This window comes from Fringilla coelebs (genome assembly GCF_963513975.1).
Source record: "Fringilla coelebs genome assembly, chromosome: Z".
NCBI classification, from domain to species: Eukaryota; Metazoa; Chordata; class Aves; order Passeriformes; family Fringillidae; genus Fringilla; species Fringilla coelebs.
Genome location: NC_140031.1, coordinates 8805357 through 8823701, shown reverse-complemented (window position 1 = coordinate 8823701; position 18345 = coordinate 8805357). Strand labels below are relative to the sequence as shown.

The following is an 18345-nucleotide window of genomic DNA, read 5'->3' as shown; positions in this document are numbered from 1 at the left end:
CCCAATTCTCAGCTATTTGTTGAATCTTTAATGCTCTTTTTCGATAGCAGAGTTCCTTGGTGAAGGGCAGCATCCTAATAAGGCTGCTTTAACAGCAGGGATGTTAAGGGGGTATAAATAAAAGACCCCTGTAAAAAATAAACAATGAGGTAAAAAGGGAAGGTTTCATGCGATCACTGCTGTTGGGTGGCTTGGAAAAAGCAGTTTTCAAGTCCTCACTCTTCTTTGGAAGCTGGATTTACTTCTTTTGGAGTTTTCTGTCATCTCAGAACTGAGCCCAAGGTTAATCCTAAGGCCAAAGACAAGATGTTGCTCTGGGAAGGAGGGAACATCAGTGGCAGCCCAACACTCAGTGTCTGAGCTTTGCGCATCCTTCATTCCATGCTAGAAAGGTCTCCACCTTCTTCCACACCTCAGCCCTCTTCTCAGACCCACGGTTTCACCATCTCATGCTCTAATTCTTCCTCCTCTGAGCAAGGCACCCCCTTACCACCTTCCATCTCACCAGCCAAGATTAATCTCCTGCCTCCCCTGCTGATGATATCAGCATCAACCACTCTCCTCCTATGCTCTCAAACACTCCACTTCTCCTTTCTCCAGAGTCAGTACCCAGAGTGAGCAGGCAGTTTGCATTTATGAGGCATTTGCCATCTCCCATCAAGAAGAGCATCCCTCTTTGTCCCTTTTGGGTTTTCCATCACATCACCTTCATGCACCCAGCTACTCCCATGCTTGCTTCCCCCAGTAAATCCCCTTCTGATTTTCTCCCTGCCATCCAGCAGGACCAGCCTCACCCCTGCAAGCATCGCTGTCCCCGCACATCTCTGCTTGCTAGCCATCCCTCCGTCGCTGGCAAGCAGCACGGAAGCAAGACCACAGACATCAGTCTTGTAATGAAGATGAAGAGCCACACAGCCTTGCCGGCCCTCTCCATCTGCCCTCACCTTTCCGGTTGCATTACGCCTTATGTTGTTTCTTGTCTGAAACTAAATATCAACTCCTTCCTGGCTGTGCTGTTACTCTCACCCCAGCCTTGTGCCAGGGAGGTTACGGCATGAAAGGGAGGGGATGAAAAGTGAGACTGGAAAGGGGACAGCAAGGAGCAGTGGGGGAGAGAGTGTATTTACAACAGGGTAAATACAAAGATGCCAGAGCCAAGTGCAGGTTCCACGCATGATGGGCACTGGTACATCCCTGATGAGCCACTCTGGCTCCATCAAAGCATCAGCTGGAACAGATCTGGTTGTCTGAGCTGAGAAAGGCTGCTGGCTTCTGCCCAGAGTGACAAGTAGGATGAGAAGACAATGTTATCCCCAGGCAGAAGCTAAGAACCTCTGTCTCCTCAAGCCCTCCCTCCTCCTCCACACTGCAAGGGGACCAACCTTTAAAATCCCTTCTGTCCCTCCAGCCTTACATCTGTCGTGGTGGAGCAGAAATGTGGTCCCTTCATAAATGAGATTGGCCCAAAAGCAGGCAGTATGGCCAGACAATTTTCCTCCAGGGCTTCAAGGGCTAGAAGAATGAGGGAGAGGGCTGCACCCTCTCACGGCTGTACACACACATGCTACACACACAAGGGATGTGCACATCCCCTTCTGCTTCCACCACGGACCACTCCCCACTAACCATCCTCCAGGATCATTCATCACTCAGCATCTCTCCCCCCAGTTGCCTTCTCCACCGTAATTGTCTTTCCTCAGCCACCATTGTAAACAGGGATTATGAAAAAAGATAAGAGATTAAGCCTCTGCTGCAGATTAACCTGCCATTGTCCTCAGTGACAACAGGTGCCAGACATCTGTCTGTGCCCTGTGAGGATCCTCAAACATGCTTCTCTGTCCTGCCATAAGACTTTCAGGGAAATAGTATGAGACATCCTCCTCCTTAGCAAGCTTTACCAAGCTTTCCTTGTGCTCCAAGCAAAAAAAAAAAAAAAAAAAAAAAAGGAAGGAGAACTATTGCAATGTGTGTCCCTGCAAGGTGCCAGACACAGAAGCTGGGATGCAACCTGCTGGTATTACAGGAAAAAATAGCATCAGAGAACCAGCCAGGCCCTCAGGTGGACAGTATTGTACCTGATGCCCCCGTGGGACTCTGCACACCCACCCTCTGCCAAGCAGCACAGATTCACCGCGTGGCAATGCCAACGGAGGAAGGATGCTCTCATCTCAGGGAAGGCACAACCAAGCCCTAGTCTGCAGCCAAACTGCCCAGGTGCCCTGGCTTCGCGCCCTAAACCAGGATACCCTTTGGCTGAGCCACATACATGGGAAGATGATGCCTGTGCAAATGTTAGAGACAGGGCTGCTTTGTTTACAGGCTGCTGGCAATGGCGCTGCACACCCCACATCCTCCCCCGGCCAGGAGCGAGCTCCAAGAAAGGAAATTACACAAGCCAGAAGGTTTGATGGAATGAACCCATTGGGCGGCTTGAAGATAGCTATTAATGGAGAGCTTTCTCTAATTGCTTTTGTATAATCTGGGGCTGCTAGGCGGAACTGGGTAATAAATGAAATCCAATTACATTTTCTCTCAGTATTTATTTTATTAAGTAGAATTCATCAGCTGATGAAGGGCCCCTCGAGGTAATGGCTCATGACCTAGTGGAAGGCACTTTTTTTTATTATTATTATTTTCCCCACTTGGGGAAGCGGATAATTCCGTTTCCCAGTAAATGCAGACTGCCCCCCTGCACTGTGGGAAGCACAACAGGTCCCAGGGCAGCACACTGTCCTCCTGAGTGGGATCCCTGCTCTGACTGCTGGAGTCCCAATGAGCACAACAGGTGATTAAAGCCCAGCTGCAGCGTGGCAGCCAGAATGGAGATGGATTTACAGTGCACAGAGCACAGAGGGCTGCAGCAGGGACCAGTCCCACTGGGAATGCAGCGAGAAGCCATGTCAGTCCACGTCTGCTCCCCAGGAGGCTGGACTCTGGTGCCAGCTCTGTTTTTCTAGGATGAGTCTCCTACGCAGGGTTCGCAGTGTGGGCTCAGTTTGGGCCCCGAACGACAGCTGAGCAGGCTGAAAATGCTGTGAACAGCAGCAGCCCAGATCCATCCCATCCAGCCCCATACTCCGGCACATCCATGGAGCCTTGTAAGCTCTGCAACACAGCACCTCAACCACCACCTACCGCTGGTTTAAACCCAGTTACTGGGGGTGTAGACGCAGCTGCTGCCACAAAGGCTGCCCATCAAGGTCACCAAAAGCACTGGTCCCACGCAGAGATGCCTAGCCAAGCCTTGTGCCAGCATTAGCATGCTGGCATCAGCAGGCAAAGCATGTCAGGGATTTCTGGTGCTGGCAGCATTGCAGGGCACTCCATCTACCAAGAAGGGTTTGCTGGAAGCTGTAGCACTGCAGAAGAACAGAACCCAGGCCCTGGCACGGTGCCTTTTCTGTGGTATGAGAGGCAGCAAAACCCAGCGTGGGTCAGGAGAGGTTGCTCCAAGTGTATCCTTACAAGCTCTAGCCAGCATCCATCCCTGTGGAGCAGGGATGGCATAAGACCCTTCCTCCTCCTCCCTTCACACCAAAAAGCATCAAAAGGGTTGGGGTGTGCCAGTTAAGCGTGGGGTCTGGTGCAGCACTGTTGCCCTTTTGCTGGAGCCCACACCAAGGATTCCTCCAGCACAAGCAGGCAGGATTCCTTGGGGATCTTGCAATCAGCTGCTGGGCTTTTCACCATCCCTCTTCCTATCCAGTTATTGACTGACGTTCACCCCTGGCTCCCAAACCCAGCGCCGACAGCCGCAGCTTGCCCAGCTTTCACTGCCATCTTGTCATACAAACAATTTATCACCCGCCAGTGAGTGCTGTTACAGGCGACAGACTCCAGTGCCCATTAATTAACAGGAAATACTGAGAGAGGCATATACACACGCACAAATCTGTCTGAGAGGTTTCCTACAGCATCCACTGCGGATGCACCCACGTGCTGCCACGGTAGGCACAGGCTCTGGGAGACACAGCGGATGTAGCCAGCAGCAGCCAGGCTCAAAACAAAGAAAAAGCAACATTATGACAAAGAAAACCAGCTATGGAGGTGATTGAGTACCATGGTTTTATTCCTGAATATTAAGAAACTATTCATCCTAAGGAATCGAAATAAGGGTGGCAATTCGAGAACAGGGGAGCAAGCAAGCCACATCCCAGCTGCTGAGAGTTTGGGGTGAAGGTGACACCAAAGACACCTCCAAAGGGCTTGCACAGTCCTTCACAGCAGGAACAGCTAATGCTTTGCCTAGACTTGCATTGGTGCTGAGGTGTTCTTGGCTCCTGTACCCTGCTTCCAAACGTTCCAAGGCTCCACCAAGGCAGGATAAGCTCTGTCTCCCATCAGGGCAGCAAATCCAGCAGCCTTACACATCCCAGACCACAGCTCAGCAGCAGTGAATGAATGCCTGCCAGAGCCTGAGCCCTCATGCTGCTGGGCCAACTAAAAATAAATGAGGTGTGGGTTCACAGAGAGTCAGCGTCAGGTTTTAGAAGTGCTGTGTGTCGCTGGTTTTGCTGCAGAAGCCAGGAACAGAGGATAAGGAAAAAGGGCTTCAGAGGGCAAGGAGAAAGTGTTTCAGAGGAATCTTCTGAAACTTGTCTGGCTTTTTGATTTGGGAAGAAAACGTAAAACCAGTTGGAAAGAAGATCTAAACATCATGTCAGAATCCAGCTCTTCATCTTTTTCACAAGTGGGCTTTCACTTTCTTCTGTGAGGTTATTTGCCAAGCACAACACAGAAACACAAACTATTTGCGTTGATCCAAAACTATTTTTCACCAAATAAGCCATTCATCTAAAATCTTTCTGCCCAGCTCTGCTGCGGGAGAAGCTATCTGCTCATGGCAGACCACGATTTATGCTTAAATGAGCATTTGTGACTAACAGACAGGCTAGATTCATAGTAAAATGCATCATCAATAAATCAGTCAATCACTTCTGCCCTCAGCTCAAGGCTAAAGTCTGGAGTAACTACTCAGCACTTTGTCAACCTTTACTCCAGCAAAGTCTGGGTAAGAGACCTCAGGATTTAGCCTATTGATTGCTTACTATTGTTTGTGATGCCCTGCATGCTTCAGACATGCTCCCTTCAAGCAAGATTAAATACCTGGCTTATGGCATTGGGATTCAATGGAAATTATCTTTTACAAGCATGGGAACAGACAAGTCAAATTGCCCTGTGCAATGGTCCATTGTGGTGCAGAGGTGCCCCCGAATCCCCTCTGTGCTGCCAGCAAGGGGGAAACATATCAGTGCTGACTGTCCCCAGAGCTGGCACGGTGAGCCCCACGGCTGTAGCACATTTCTGCAAGTTAAATGCAATTTTGGCTGTGGCTCCAGAGCCTTTGAGGCTCTCAGCTCTGCCAGTAGTGTTTTGTTGCAAGAATAATAGAGTGACAGCTCCCCGGCAGCTTTGAGTAGCATCCCTAGCTCAAAGGCACCCTTAATACTTCTGCCAAACTCCAGCCTGTCAGTTTTCACATTTGTTTGAAGTTAAGCTGATCTAACTTGGGTGAGTGGATGCAGACAGAGTCACTCAACCAAAGCCAAAGAATGTCTTGGACACTCCTCTGCCCAAGGGCTGGTACTTGTCCTCCACACACCATCAAGGATATTGAATGTATTAATACAGATGGAGATAAGTGACCATGCTGCCCCCCCAAAAGGGGCAAGACTGGGATATTTGCACTCTCCACAACCATAAAGTAAGAAAATATAGCAATCATTTGCACAGCAAAACACTTCTTAATAACCCTCTGAACACCATTGCCTCCCAGAAATCCCCACATCTCCCTGCAGACACCACCCTGGAAAAAGGGAAATAAACCTTCAACAACTACAAACCTGCCACTTCTACAGGGAAAAAAAAAAGCCAAAAAAAAGAAGAAAGGGAAAAAAAAAAAAAAAAAGGAAGCAGCCTGCAGAAGGGAAGGACCTGGCAATTTAGGGAGAGGGGGGATAAAAAAAAAGTTAAAACCAAAGGATTTACTGAATCCCAACCCAGACCGCCAGCTGCTCTCCCATCCCCATGTCATGCCCAAGTACCAGAGATGGCATACTGATTCCCAGGTTTCCCCCATATATCCCACTGTAAGGCAAACTGATTTCTGATGCTTGTCCCGCCTTCTTTTATTTCTGCCAGACCTCCCCCTCTCCTCTGGGTACTTTTCCTGCTGCCATTTGTTCCTGTCCTTTACAGCTCTGCCTGCTGTCACTCGCATAACCTTGCCTGTTTGGTAATTTGTGGCAATAAAGTGTCACTGTGGGGAAAAAATACAGCGTCGCAGCAGCATATAAATCTCTGATCCATAAATTGTGCTGCTCCCCACCTGCATGCCCCTCCTTTTAGATATAAAGTGCAATGATTTGGGGCAAGAGAAAGAAAAAAGAGCCAGTAATATGTGATCTTACTGAAGGGCAGCGCTGAGGTGTCCTCATTGGGGGCTATAATGAGTGCTGAGGGACTGGTGTGTGCTGTAAATTGCCCTGGAGACATGGGCCCCAGTCCAGGCTTGCTGGAGTTATCCAGAGCTTAAAAAGAGTAATTTTAAAGGGAGAAATAATAAATTAAACATTGCTAAAGAGTGGAATCAGTGTTGCTGTCTACTTCCTCTTTGAACAACCTCAGTGGTGCTGAGCACACAACACTGGGAGTGCCATGGCCATGGAAGGGACCCAGGTGTGTGCTGCTGACCCCCTTGCTCCTCTTCCCACCTAGATGTGGGATCCTGCCCATCTCCATCACAGCTGAACAGCTCCTCCAGTAGATCCCCACCTCCAGCCACTCTCTCTGGGCATTAAGGGGGACTACAAGGAGGCAGATCTGCACTTTTCCCTTCCATCTGGTGCCACAGATGCCCACTGTACACACATATGCCCTCCACTAGGCTGACAACAGCTCCCCATGTCTCAGCCAGGACTCAGTGGGGTAGCTACCACCCCAGGCAAATGCATCTCATGTTTGTGGCCCCATATTTTCCAGCTTTACTACGCAGAGTATCAGGCATCCACCACCAAGGCCCTTCAGGAGCCATGAGACCCACAGCATCCATGACACCCTCTGAAATGGCTTTAGAGGAGTCCAGCCCTTTTTGCTGATGGTTATTTCTTTGAATTGGAATACACAGCTTGCCTCCATCAGACCCCTTATCTACTGAATTATCAGCTTGGTCACACTGTAGATCAGCATCCTGAGCCAGCTGCAAAATGTCACCTCCAGCACGGCTGCAGGCACTCTCCCAACCATGGCTCCTGCACCAGACCCAGCAGAATGTCCCACTGCTTCTCTCCTGGTTCTTGGCACGTTGGGGTGTCATCCACCATCCATTATAGAACAGCAGGAAGACTTGCATTAAAGCCTTCTGAAACTGACATTTTTCTTGACATCTACAGCTCACCTGAGCAGCTAAGCCAACAGCCCTGTGAATATAAACAAGCAGGAGGGAAAGTGCATTCACTAGACAGATAGCTTGGGGAAGTACCATCACCCACTGTAAGCCCATCTGTGGTTTTGTAACAAAGGTATTTGCTTCCTGTCTTGCCCACTCATCAGAGGAATATACGAGCAGAGCTGAGCAGCACCCTGGAGACAGACTAAAACCAGACCATGCTCGGAGGGCTCCACAGGAGCCGTGCAGGAGAACACATTATGGACACCCCAGGGAAGAGAAATCTCCTTTCTCCCAGCTTTGGGAATGGCATGCAGCCAGGATCCATCGTGCACCTATCCTGCACCTGATCAAGATTAAATAGGTGTTAGTAAGTGTTAAATAAATGAATGAATTCAGGTCTTGTTCCCCAAACCTGCCCATATACAACAACTTTGCTCCTGGAGCCGCAATTCACTGAGGCCTAGAAAAGAGCCCTTACTGTGAAATTCTCCAGCTCATTGCTGTGGTTTGGTGTGGGGCTTGGGTACAGGAACACCTAGTCTGTGCCAGCATGGTCCTGCCCGCTGCCTGCCCAGGCAGCAAAGGGATCAGCAGCAGGCTGGGCTGCGGGAGCAGAGGCACAGCCAGCACGTCACACAGCACTTGAACCACATCAAGACATTGCCCGTAGTTTTGGGAGCCCCAAGAGAAGGCACAGTGTTAATTAACTAAAGGAAATTCAGCCAGGGCCACTGAAATATCCAGGGAAGCTGTTGAGGACACCGAGCCAGGTTCTTCACAGCAACCCATAGCAAGAAAGTGACAGTGGGCACATCTGAAACAAAAGGTTCCCAGTGGATGCTAGGAGAAGATTTTCCCTCCTTTATCTAGGGTCAGAACCAAGAGAAAACCAGCACAGCACCTTTAACAACAACACTCAAGGCTAAGCAGAATGAAGCCTTTGCTCCTCTCCCATTGCCAAATTCGTGACAATTGTGACAGAGCAACGTATGGAAGGAAATTAAGGACAGCTCTGTGAAACGAGCATGAGCACTCCTTCACACCAGGAGCAGAATCTGGATTAGCTAATCCATTTCACATCACCCTTTCCACCATCCCCTCAAAAATCAAACACTCATGTAACATGTATGTGCGCATACACTGCAAGACCTGAGACAACTTGGCCTGGGGAACCACTCCGAATATGCAGCTTGCATGACTGGTCCTGATCCAAATATCCTTGAAAGCTTTTCATAAAGAAGGAAAACTCATGAGCTACAACACGTCAGTGGCTACACCTTGGTGCTTGGGAGGTTTAGGGTGAACAGTAGGAAAAAATCTCTTTGCTGGGAGGGTGGCAGAGCTGAGAGCCAGGTTTCCCAGGAGATGGAGAATGCCCATGCTTGAGCCATGAACCCTCAGCTCAACAGTCCCACTGTTCTGATGTGACATCCATAGCAGCTCTGCTCTGGAGCTCCAAAGTCTCTGTAGGTCTACGCAGGTGCAAGAACAAGATGAGGAATTACTGACCTTATCTTGGTCACCAACTCCAAGAAAAGGCCTCTCAGCCACTTCATCCTTACTATCTAAACATCAGGTCCCTTCTTGAAAGAAGGCAAAAGACCACCTAGAAGCTGTACTCCTTGGGGCTGTGCTGGAGGGGACACACCTCAGCCACCTTCAGATCCTAACACTACTAAGCACTCAAAAACTGCATAATCAAGTGACAGCAGCAAAGCTTTGGCAAGACATCTGTCCATCTATAAACAGAGCTTTAACTGCGTGTCCTTATCACAGGGCTTTGATGTGTCTGGGGAGAATATTTTCTTCCCCTTCACCACCAAGTCCCAGGCAGCACAGATAATGGGCTTGAATCGATCCAGCTCAAGTATTGCTAAACTTCCTACCACTGTGGCAGCGTGCCAGCCTCAAATAGGACAAGAGAACATGTGTCTGTTCAGAGCCAACCACAAGGAGCAGGCAGAAAATTGCTTTAGGCTTAAAAAAAAAAAATAAAAAAGGTGCTTTTTGCAGATTTGTAGATCAATCTACAATGTATTTTAGAGGTTTAAGAAAGTCAATATAAACAAGATATATCATAGCTGCACAAGAAGCTGAGAAGTTGTATTTCTATTTATGCTGCTACTGGCACTCCAGCTGCTGGCTCAAGGTCCTGCTGCAGTCCTACACCACTACTTCTCCAGCAGGAAAGTTGAGGGAAGGGGTTCCTCCTGCTGCTGCAGTTCATCCCCCCTTGGTTTTAGCAGGACAACTCAGCTCTGGGGCTGGCTGGGGTCTGATATAGCTGAAGTGTGTCACCACCGTCACCTTGTGCCCTGCTTGCAGCAGCAGGGCAACAGGAGGACACAGGGCAGTGGCCAGGCTGACCTCCCACAAAGTGCAGCTTGTCTCCTTAGGCCTCTGTCCCCACAGGCTCAGCACACAAATTGGCTCAGCTCTCTGGGGATTCTCTGGGCAGTGCTGAGACAATCCCTTGGCATTTGTTTCGCAAGCTGGTGCTGCTGCAGAACTGCATTGCCTGACCTCAACATACTCATCCCCAGGGACGTGACAGGTTGGTTCCTTCCCACAGACACGTCTGCCACATGGCCACCATTCCTCTTGAACCACCCTGGAATGAGTTGGGAGAGGCCTTGCACAGATGGCTCTGCCACCCCTCTGCCCCCCTCAGCTCCACTGCTGGGCACTACCAAGCATATTCAGAATTTTTCTCTCCCTTTGTTATTACAGTGAGTCACAGAACATGCCTTATCAAACCAGACCTAAATCATGTCTGTCTCTCCCCAGATCCAACGTAATATGTCAGCCATTAAACATGCAATTATCCTGCATTTACAAATCCATGAGAGGCTGTCATCCTCTCATGGGCAGCAGTGCTCACATCCCAGCCTGTCCTAATGAGCCACCAGGAAGTGGATCCCACTGGACCTGACCACACCCATTTCTGAGTCTCCATGAGGCACAAAACCCCATTTCCTGGCTTCCACCCTCTGCCTCAGAGGGTGAAGAATGCCTCAAAAGTGTGCCTCTGGATGGGAAAGAGTTGGCTGTACACCCTTGGTCAACAGGAGGAAGTCCCTGGGCTGTGGGATGCCCAGCTCCAGACATCCTTCTGACCCAGAACCTATCCAGGCATGGGAAAACAGGTCAGCCTGCAACAGTGGAAGCAGAAACCAGCTTCCTACCCTTTCTGCACAGCTAAAGCTCGTGCAAATGCCTGCCACACATCCCACCAAATCCTTTTGGAGCAAGCCTGGGAGAGGCAGCCAGTGATGCAGGGCAGGGATCAGCAGCTGATGTGGTGAAGCTGGCAGGAGTACCAGCCTGCTGATGCTTCTCCAGCCCCTTTCCCATCTCTCTGCCAGGCTCAAGCTCCTCTAGCAGCACATCATCTGGGCTGGGCTCTTACTCATCTGCTGCCATGCAAAAGCAGGCGTCAGGGGACGTATCATTGCACAAATCCGAGGAAGAAACAAGCAGCATTAACTGGTAGCACGTGTGCATGGAGACCCCTCAAACTCTTTTTTCCCTCGCTCCCATCTGCTCTGCTCTGGGCCACTAAATCCAATTCAGCAGCGCTCAGAGCTTGTACCAAAGCTGCGACACATTTTTCAGATCCCTGACTAGACCCATGGCTAATTTTACAACGCTAATTTATCTCACCATATTATATCGCTTTCATTTCATCCCCCCAGGATCCCATTACTGCCAGTGTACCTTGTAGCCAGCATGTAACAGTAATTGGTATTATTAGCGACGTACCCTGCTCGAGCTGCTCTATTTGCAGAGCTGCAAGGAGTCCCGTGGGTGGGCTGATCCACCTCGAGGGTGGGGAGGGAAGGAGCACTTGTTCCATGCTGCTCCACGGATGCCACCAAGGAGCAACGCCAAGGGCAGGGTTTTGCTGCTGCAGGGCACCTCTGCATGCCCAGACCCCAGCCCACTCCCCATTGTGGCTCCATCAGGTGTTGCCCACCCCTGGGGTCCTTAGCCTTGACCTTTTAACTCCAGGGCAAACAATCAACCGTGCACACAGGGAGCACTTCTGTCCTTGCTTGTGGCTCAGAGGATAAAGGACTCTGCTTATCCAGGGTTGAAGGGGCTGCAAAACAACTCTGGGAAGCATGATGCAGGGAAGGGGCACAGGGAAAATTCATAATTCACGCTATTTTGGTCAACAGTTTCACTTCTTTGGTGCAAGCTATTGCTTTCTAGGATCAACATAATTAAAGCCATGCAATTTTAGGTAAGTGAGAGGCTGCGCTAGTCAAACGGTGACAATTCCCACTTAAGACGTTCTTGTCTGGCATTTAGAGATTTATTAAATTTTAATTCATCATTTTCCTTTTCCAGGCACAGCACCAGCAAGCACTGGGCTTCCCCAGCACTGCTCTGCAGGGTCTGCATCCCCAGGTGGGGCAGCTCCGTCTCCAGGCTCCTTCCCTGCTCCACCGTGGCTAAAAGAACATGATCCAAACCCCTCCTCAAACAGCGCTGTCTTACCACAGCCCATACTGAGCACACTGTAACAGGCCTCAGAGGTGGGGCATCCTCTAGCCCGTGGCTGCTGCTGGTGGTGGTCTCCTAAGGGGATGCATTCCTTTCCAAGCAAAGCCCATGCACCTCATCCCTGATGCTGCAGCCTGGCAGGGCTGGAAAGCAAAAATATCCACCCAGCACACCTGAGAGCTTCAAGCTGCGCTTGTCTGCAAGAGGTGGCACCTCACCTCCCACCACATAACTGGGCTGGGTGACACTTACCTGCTCCAGAGTGGTTCAGCCACAACATGGGACCTCTGTGACTGTGGTTAGACTGTGCACCTCTGAGCTGCCCAAGGGCTTTCAACTGGGAGAGCTCTTTTTGGAGAAGTTGTCCATGGGCAGACCATAAGATGGGATTTTCCAGGCTGTTCATCCATATTTGCCCCTCCACATGCTAAATAACCACCCTCAGCATCTGCCCTTTTTGCACAGCAGCTAAAAGGCTGCTCACAAGCCAGAGCCAGGCGCAGCCTTTTGCCACACTTTAATAAACACCACCATCCTCACCAGAAGACATGCCTCCTGCCCTCCCACAAAGCACACCAACTCAGGACAAGCTGGGTGAGCAAGGTTTTTAACCCACCTCTTACCTCTCCACCGGTCCAGAGTCCTTGGGGCACCCCCAACTTCTCATAAACGCCTGGGCGATTCTTCTGGCTGCTCGTCCAACCCTCGCTGCTCAGATCTGGGATTTTCTTCAACAAAACAGAAGAGACAACCTGTCAGGTTACCAGGTGAAACTCTGCCATTGCTTCAGGTTCAGCAAACAACCAAGGAGGGGGGCATCTGTTTCCCAGCCCTGACAGCTGGGGGTAACTGGTGCAAACACAAACCTAGCTAGAATGAGAGCCCTCCCACAAGAGCGTCACAGTCCAGCCCCAAAGCACGTATTTGCTTAATTATTTTGATTCAGAGACATGAAATGGGAGAGGGGAAAAAAGACCCCTGCAGCGTGGGGCATCTCTGATCTTCTTTAAAGACAGACAGCAATGCTCCCCAGACAGAACAGCACAGCAGCACCACACTGTCAGCCCAGCACCAAGGCATTCGCCCATGAGGTCTTGTGCTGCCTTAGCCCTAATCCTGAAAAGCCTCACACACGTGTTAAACGGTGCAGGGAGAGGCCAGTCCAAATGAACCCAGGAGTGTGGAGAGGAAAACATGCCTGTATGGCTTTGCAGCACAGACACCAAGGACTGGAAGCAGGAGGAGGGCTTTCTGTGCTAGGTCTGACATGCTGTCTGGTGAGATGGAGTCAGAGGCACTGGTGTAACCAGTGGTACCCTCCCTTACAGCAGGAAATGCACTTTTTGTGTTAGACAAACAAATTATCAGTCGAGATCTGTGCTCATTATCCAGCTCCTGTGGCTGAGGTTGTGTTCCTCCCCCTACTTCTTTTTAAATGCTTTGAAGAGAAAAAAAAAAAAAAAAGTCTTATGGCTCTGCATTATTAAAAATGAAAAATAGGAGCCAAAACCCACTGGCAAGAGAAAAGTCTGGGACTCACTCCTGCAGAGATTCTTTCCCAAGGGTGACAGTGACTCCAAGCCTGGAACACCACAGGCTTTAATTAGCACCCAACCCTCAGCTGATGAGCTTTGCCAGAGTTCCTCCCAGGACCTCATGCAAAGCCTGGACAAGCCAATGGGAGGATGCTGCAGAAACCCAAACTACAACACCCACGTCTACCTCCTGCCTGCCTACAAAACCTAAATAAATAAATGACCACCCCCTGAAACGACACTGGGTGCCTGATGGCGAAACCCTCATTTGCAAAGTGCTTGGAAATAATTACAAAATTTTCTCAGAGTTTACAAGGAGGGAAGCTGACTGTTTGTCATGCCGGCAGCCATGGTGTGCCGCAATTTATCACACTTGTCAGGTGTCAGCCACCAAGAAATTTAATTCCAGCTGCCCCAAGCTTAGCACCCACAATGCCCCATCATTCAAAACCTGCTCTGCCAGGCATCCCAGAGCTGAAGAGTGACTGGCAAGGCGGGGAGAGGGCTGCTCCCCACCAAGCCTCCTCTCACTCAGCAATGCAAATGTAACTCTGTTATTTTTTGGAAGCATTTTTGGTTGGGGGTGTTGGGTTTTATCCCTACCCACAGATGAAGTGGAACAGGAAAGGAGACCAGGCCACAGCAAGAGATGAGGCTCATTTATCATTACCTGCCAGACACCCTCCTAGGCTCTAATTCCAGCTTGGCGGGGACCTGAGAAGAGAGACTGAGCTTAGCTGTGAGTACCCTCAGGGAGACAGTGCACTATTGTGGGTACCATTGCAAAATCCCAGTGCCTTTTCTGAGAGACATCTCTGGAACCTGTGGAAAGGACTGACATTCTCTGCCACCTCTGTGCCCTGCACTGAGCCAGATGAGCTGGCCCTGCCACAGGTCCAGCAGCCCAGCTTTCCACATGGAAATCAAAGCATGACTTGCTTTTGCAGAGGCTTCAAGTTGAGGTCAAACTGCATTTTGGAGGAACTCAGCATGTCCAAAACAGGTCACCAGCTGAAGGACCTGACTTGGGGCATGAGTTACTGCTGAGCCAGAGGGAAGATCTGTGAGCTTCCCCATAATAATGGGACAGCCTTGGTCACAGATCAGGTGGGCTCACATAAGGAGCAAATAACATCAGCCACAGAGCAGGGACAAGTCCTGGGTCAGGTTTCTGCAGGAGGGCTTGCATCAGTGCTGAGCTCACCCTGCATCACCAGGACATCAGCAATGCCATGGTCATAGCACATCATCAATGTGACACATGTTTTAAAGCGCCTGTCTGGGCTGCCCCACAGAAATTCTCCTGCTTTGGCCATTTCTGTAGCAACAAGCTGACTTAAGAGAAACCTGCCTGCAAAAGCACTAACTTTTAAAACAGGTCCTTGCAAAATGCTGGAGGAAGCCCAGCATTCATGGCATGCTGCATGTCCCACATGATGCATCCGCATGGCACAGCAAGGGCTAATGGATAACTGAACCACTTGCTTAATGGAAAAAAAAAAAATCCAAACACACATCGTTTGCCAAAAATCTTTCTTTCCAGCGCAAGATGGGGCTACGCTGGTCAGGGATCCATGAATTTTACTTGCACCAACAGAAGGGGCCTAGCGTTTCCCAGCAGCCAGGCATCCCTGCAGGAGCTGGGGGCACAGGTTTTGCAGAGCAGCTCCTGCTGCGGGAGCTCCCCGCACAGGCTGCGGGTGACACACCCACCCTGCCCGCGATTCACAGCCCCGCCACTCGGCGCGGGGAAGGCGGATTTCTGTGGCGTCAGCAACAAGCAGAACCCTGTTGCCTGGCTCAAAACCTTCCCCAAAACTGTCAGGCCCAGCCTCACAGCACAAAGATACTGGAATTTCTTCAGCACAACTGCAAGAATTTTTCTGCTTCTTTTTTTTTTTTTTTTAAATTTTATTTTTAACTGTGGATAAACTAATGCCTTTTTCCCCCCCAACACTGTTCTGAGAGTAGCTTAAAAGTCTCTTTGCAAAAATTTTCCAAAAAAATTCAGCCGGAGGCAGAGACATGTGAAGTTTCAGTCCAAATGGTTAAAGGCTGGCGTAGTTTCAAGCAACTGAAGACAGGGGCTTATAATCAGAAGTGTCAGGCAGCCTTAATTATATTATTTCCTGAAGGAAATAGTTTTCCCTGCTGAAGTCCAGGAGTTATTAAAAAAAGTTGACCTCACTGGAACCAATCAAGATGGAGACAAGAAGCCTGTGATGGATTCTTAAGGCAGGCGTGTTCATGCATCTGTATTTTCAGGGGTCCAGGATTTTAGGACAGGTATTCCCAGACAAGCCTGGCTTTGCAACAGCTGAGAGCCAGGACCCAGGATGCAGAGCCCCCTCCCATCCATCCTCATGGGTGCCCTGGGCAGGGGCACGTGGGAGCCCCATCCATCCAGGGAGGGTGCTTGCCTGTGCCCAGATCGATTGCCTCGCCAAGGCGAGCGAAGAAAAACAGCCGGATGCTTTGTAGCTGTCAGGAGCACACAGGCTTTTTGTCCGTGTCTTCCTCTGTGCCCATAAATAAAAGTGACAGCAACTTTATTTAGGACTTCTTCCAGTTAAGAGGGGATGGAAGAAAAGTGGAAAATTAAATCGTAGCTCAGCAGAGGCAGAGGGGGAAGGTCCTGGAGGCACAGCTCAGGCTGTGCCACTGCTGCAGCAGCCTGGGGTGATGGCAGCCCTCACTCTCCTGATCATCCCTATCAGTGCACCCCTCTCCCCTGCCCTTCCAGGCACGGAAATCCCAATCCCAATCCCAATCCCACACTGCAGCCTCTGCCTTCTGCTGCCCATCCACTCCCCAATGCACACTGAGAGGTTCAAGCATCTGGAGTGAGTTGAGGTGCAATAACCATGTCTCCTTACGTCCTAAAAGAGACTGAAGCAACCCCCAGAGGAGAAAATCACCTCTTCCCTACTCATGCACGAAGGTGGTAGCACCAACAGCTGCCCTAAAAGGCAGCTCAGCCCTGTCAGCTCACCAGCATGGCTGAGCAGGGAGTGCAGCATCTCCACTAGGATCCACTACCACAGAAAGTCCTGTCTGTTTGGCTATAACCTCCAAGGAGTATTTTGCAACTGAGGAAAGACCCCCTTTCTATAAAAAGCATGAGAAGAGACTCAAAGAGCAGGAGAGGAGGGAAAGCTGCTCTGCAAGAGGGCTGAGCACCCTGCAGACCTAGCCCTGGCAATGCCCCAGCATGAGGGAGCACAGCCAGGGTTTGAGCATCCCAGTCTGGTCTCCCCCAGCTCCCTGCAGCCTCTCCAGCACACAGCACCTCGTGTCTCACAATGGTATTGCAACACACTGATAACACAAGCTTAGTTTCAGCCTTCATCCTGCTTGCACCAATGCTGAGCCAGAACTACGCCTCAAGACAAAATCCAGTTCCACAGGGACTGTATGATTGTGCCAGTTCCCAGGTGCTTAGGGCCTTGACTGCAGCTCGTCTGGAGTTGTGTCCTGCACTTGCACACAAACACAAAAACTCAGGGCAGGTGTGTAGGAAAAGAACCCCATCCCAGGGACGAGCCCACCCCATGCAGAAAGGTTTAGGGTGAAAGTTGTGTGCAGGTCCCATGGGAGAGAGGCTGCCAGTGACCTCATGGGTTTCTTCCACTGCTGCCCTCTCCGCTGCCATGAGTCAGAGATTAATGACAGGCCATTTGTCAGCACCGGTGGCATCATTGCCAATCTCATTTCTGAGCAGACATCTGACCTCGCTTGCCTCCCCGAGACCCATGTTACCACATGGCTCCAGCAGCCTCCTGACAGCTCCCAGGGGAAGCAACACAAGGCAGAGAACTGGGCTGTGACAGCTTGATCCTGAGTCAGGATGCACAGACAAACAGCTCAGGATGAGCAGGGAGTGTTTGTCAGCTTGCCCCACCGCCCTACCCTCGTCCCAGCCGGCACCCAAGAAAGGGCTTCTCTTACCAAGCACTGGGCTAGGTTATGGACAAAGGAGATCTGTGTCCAAAGATGAGGGCATAGGCAAAGCAAGCCTTGCCTGAAATTCTGGAAGGAAGAGGAAAGAGGGTGTGGGGGACATCTGATCTTTTCCCAAGCCTGCAGTATCTGTGTCTCTGCCCACACTCCCCAGCCAGCTGAAGGGATCTGTGTGCAGTTCCAGCTGTGGCAACCAGACCTTCTCCACAGTCAGCTGCGACCCAGACTGGATCTCAACCCAGATCTCACTCAATGAAGAGACCAGGTAAAATCCAGACACAGATCCATCCTGCATTCCTGAGCAGGACTTGCACCCATGTCCTGAGGCACAGATGACCTATGCCACAGGGTCCAGCACTCCTCGGCCCCAAACCAGGCCGTGTGGCCACTGTACAAGTCCACTATGTGACTGTCACTTGGTCACCACACACAGTTCTGGTCCTCACAGAGAGGCAGTAGAGGCAAAGGGGAAGGGGAGCAAAGCATCTTCTGCATCATGGCATTCCAAGCACACCAAGGCTTTTCAGCCTGGGAGGGGGCAGGGCTTACTTAGCTACAGGACCTTGGGCTAGGCACGCTGTATTGGCCAAACCAAAAATGTCCTCACTGCTCCCTATTAAACAACAGAAAACAAATTATATCCATCCAGAGGAGCAGAGAATATTCGAGAACAGGTCTTCTGACAAGCGCTGGTCCTGATGCAAGTTTTGCCTCCACACAACCCTGAGCCTTAGACAGCCAGATGCATCCCCACCAGGAGGGAGGAGACAACCACCAACACAGCTCCTCTTCTGTGCCAAGTCAAGCCAGTCCCAGCTCTCATGCTTCTCAGAAGGAGAACAAATTAAAATGATGTGGGACTGGGAAAAGACCCACTTGGTTAAGATGAAGAAATCAGTGCCATTAAACGTCATTAGAATAATATGCCCAGAAAGCTTCATAAAAGGAGAT

General features: G+C 50.4%; 1 protein-coding gene across 3 annotated transcripts in view; it reads right to left on the bottom strand.

Moving 5' to 3' along the window:
* CNTFR (ciliary neurotrophic factor receptor) overlaps positions 1-18345 on the bottom strand; it is a gene marked incomplete at its 3' end in the record, with an annotated part of 197725 nt that overhangs the window by 134944 nt on the left and 44436 nt on the right. For 2 of the 3 annotated variants that reach the window (XM_084224802.1, XM_084224799.1), the window contains one exon: positions 12523-12627. Of the gene's footprint in view, positions 1-12515; positions 12628-18345 lie in introns of those variants that run through there. The other variant, XM_084224801.1, reaches the window with a different exon arrangement.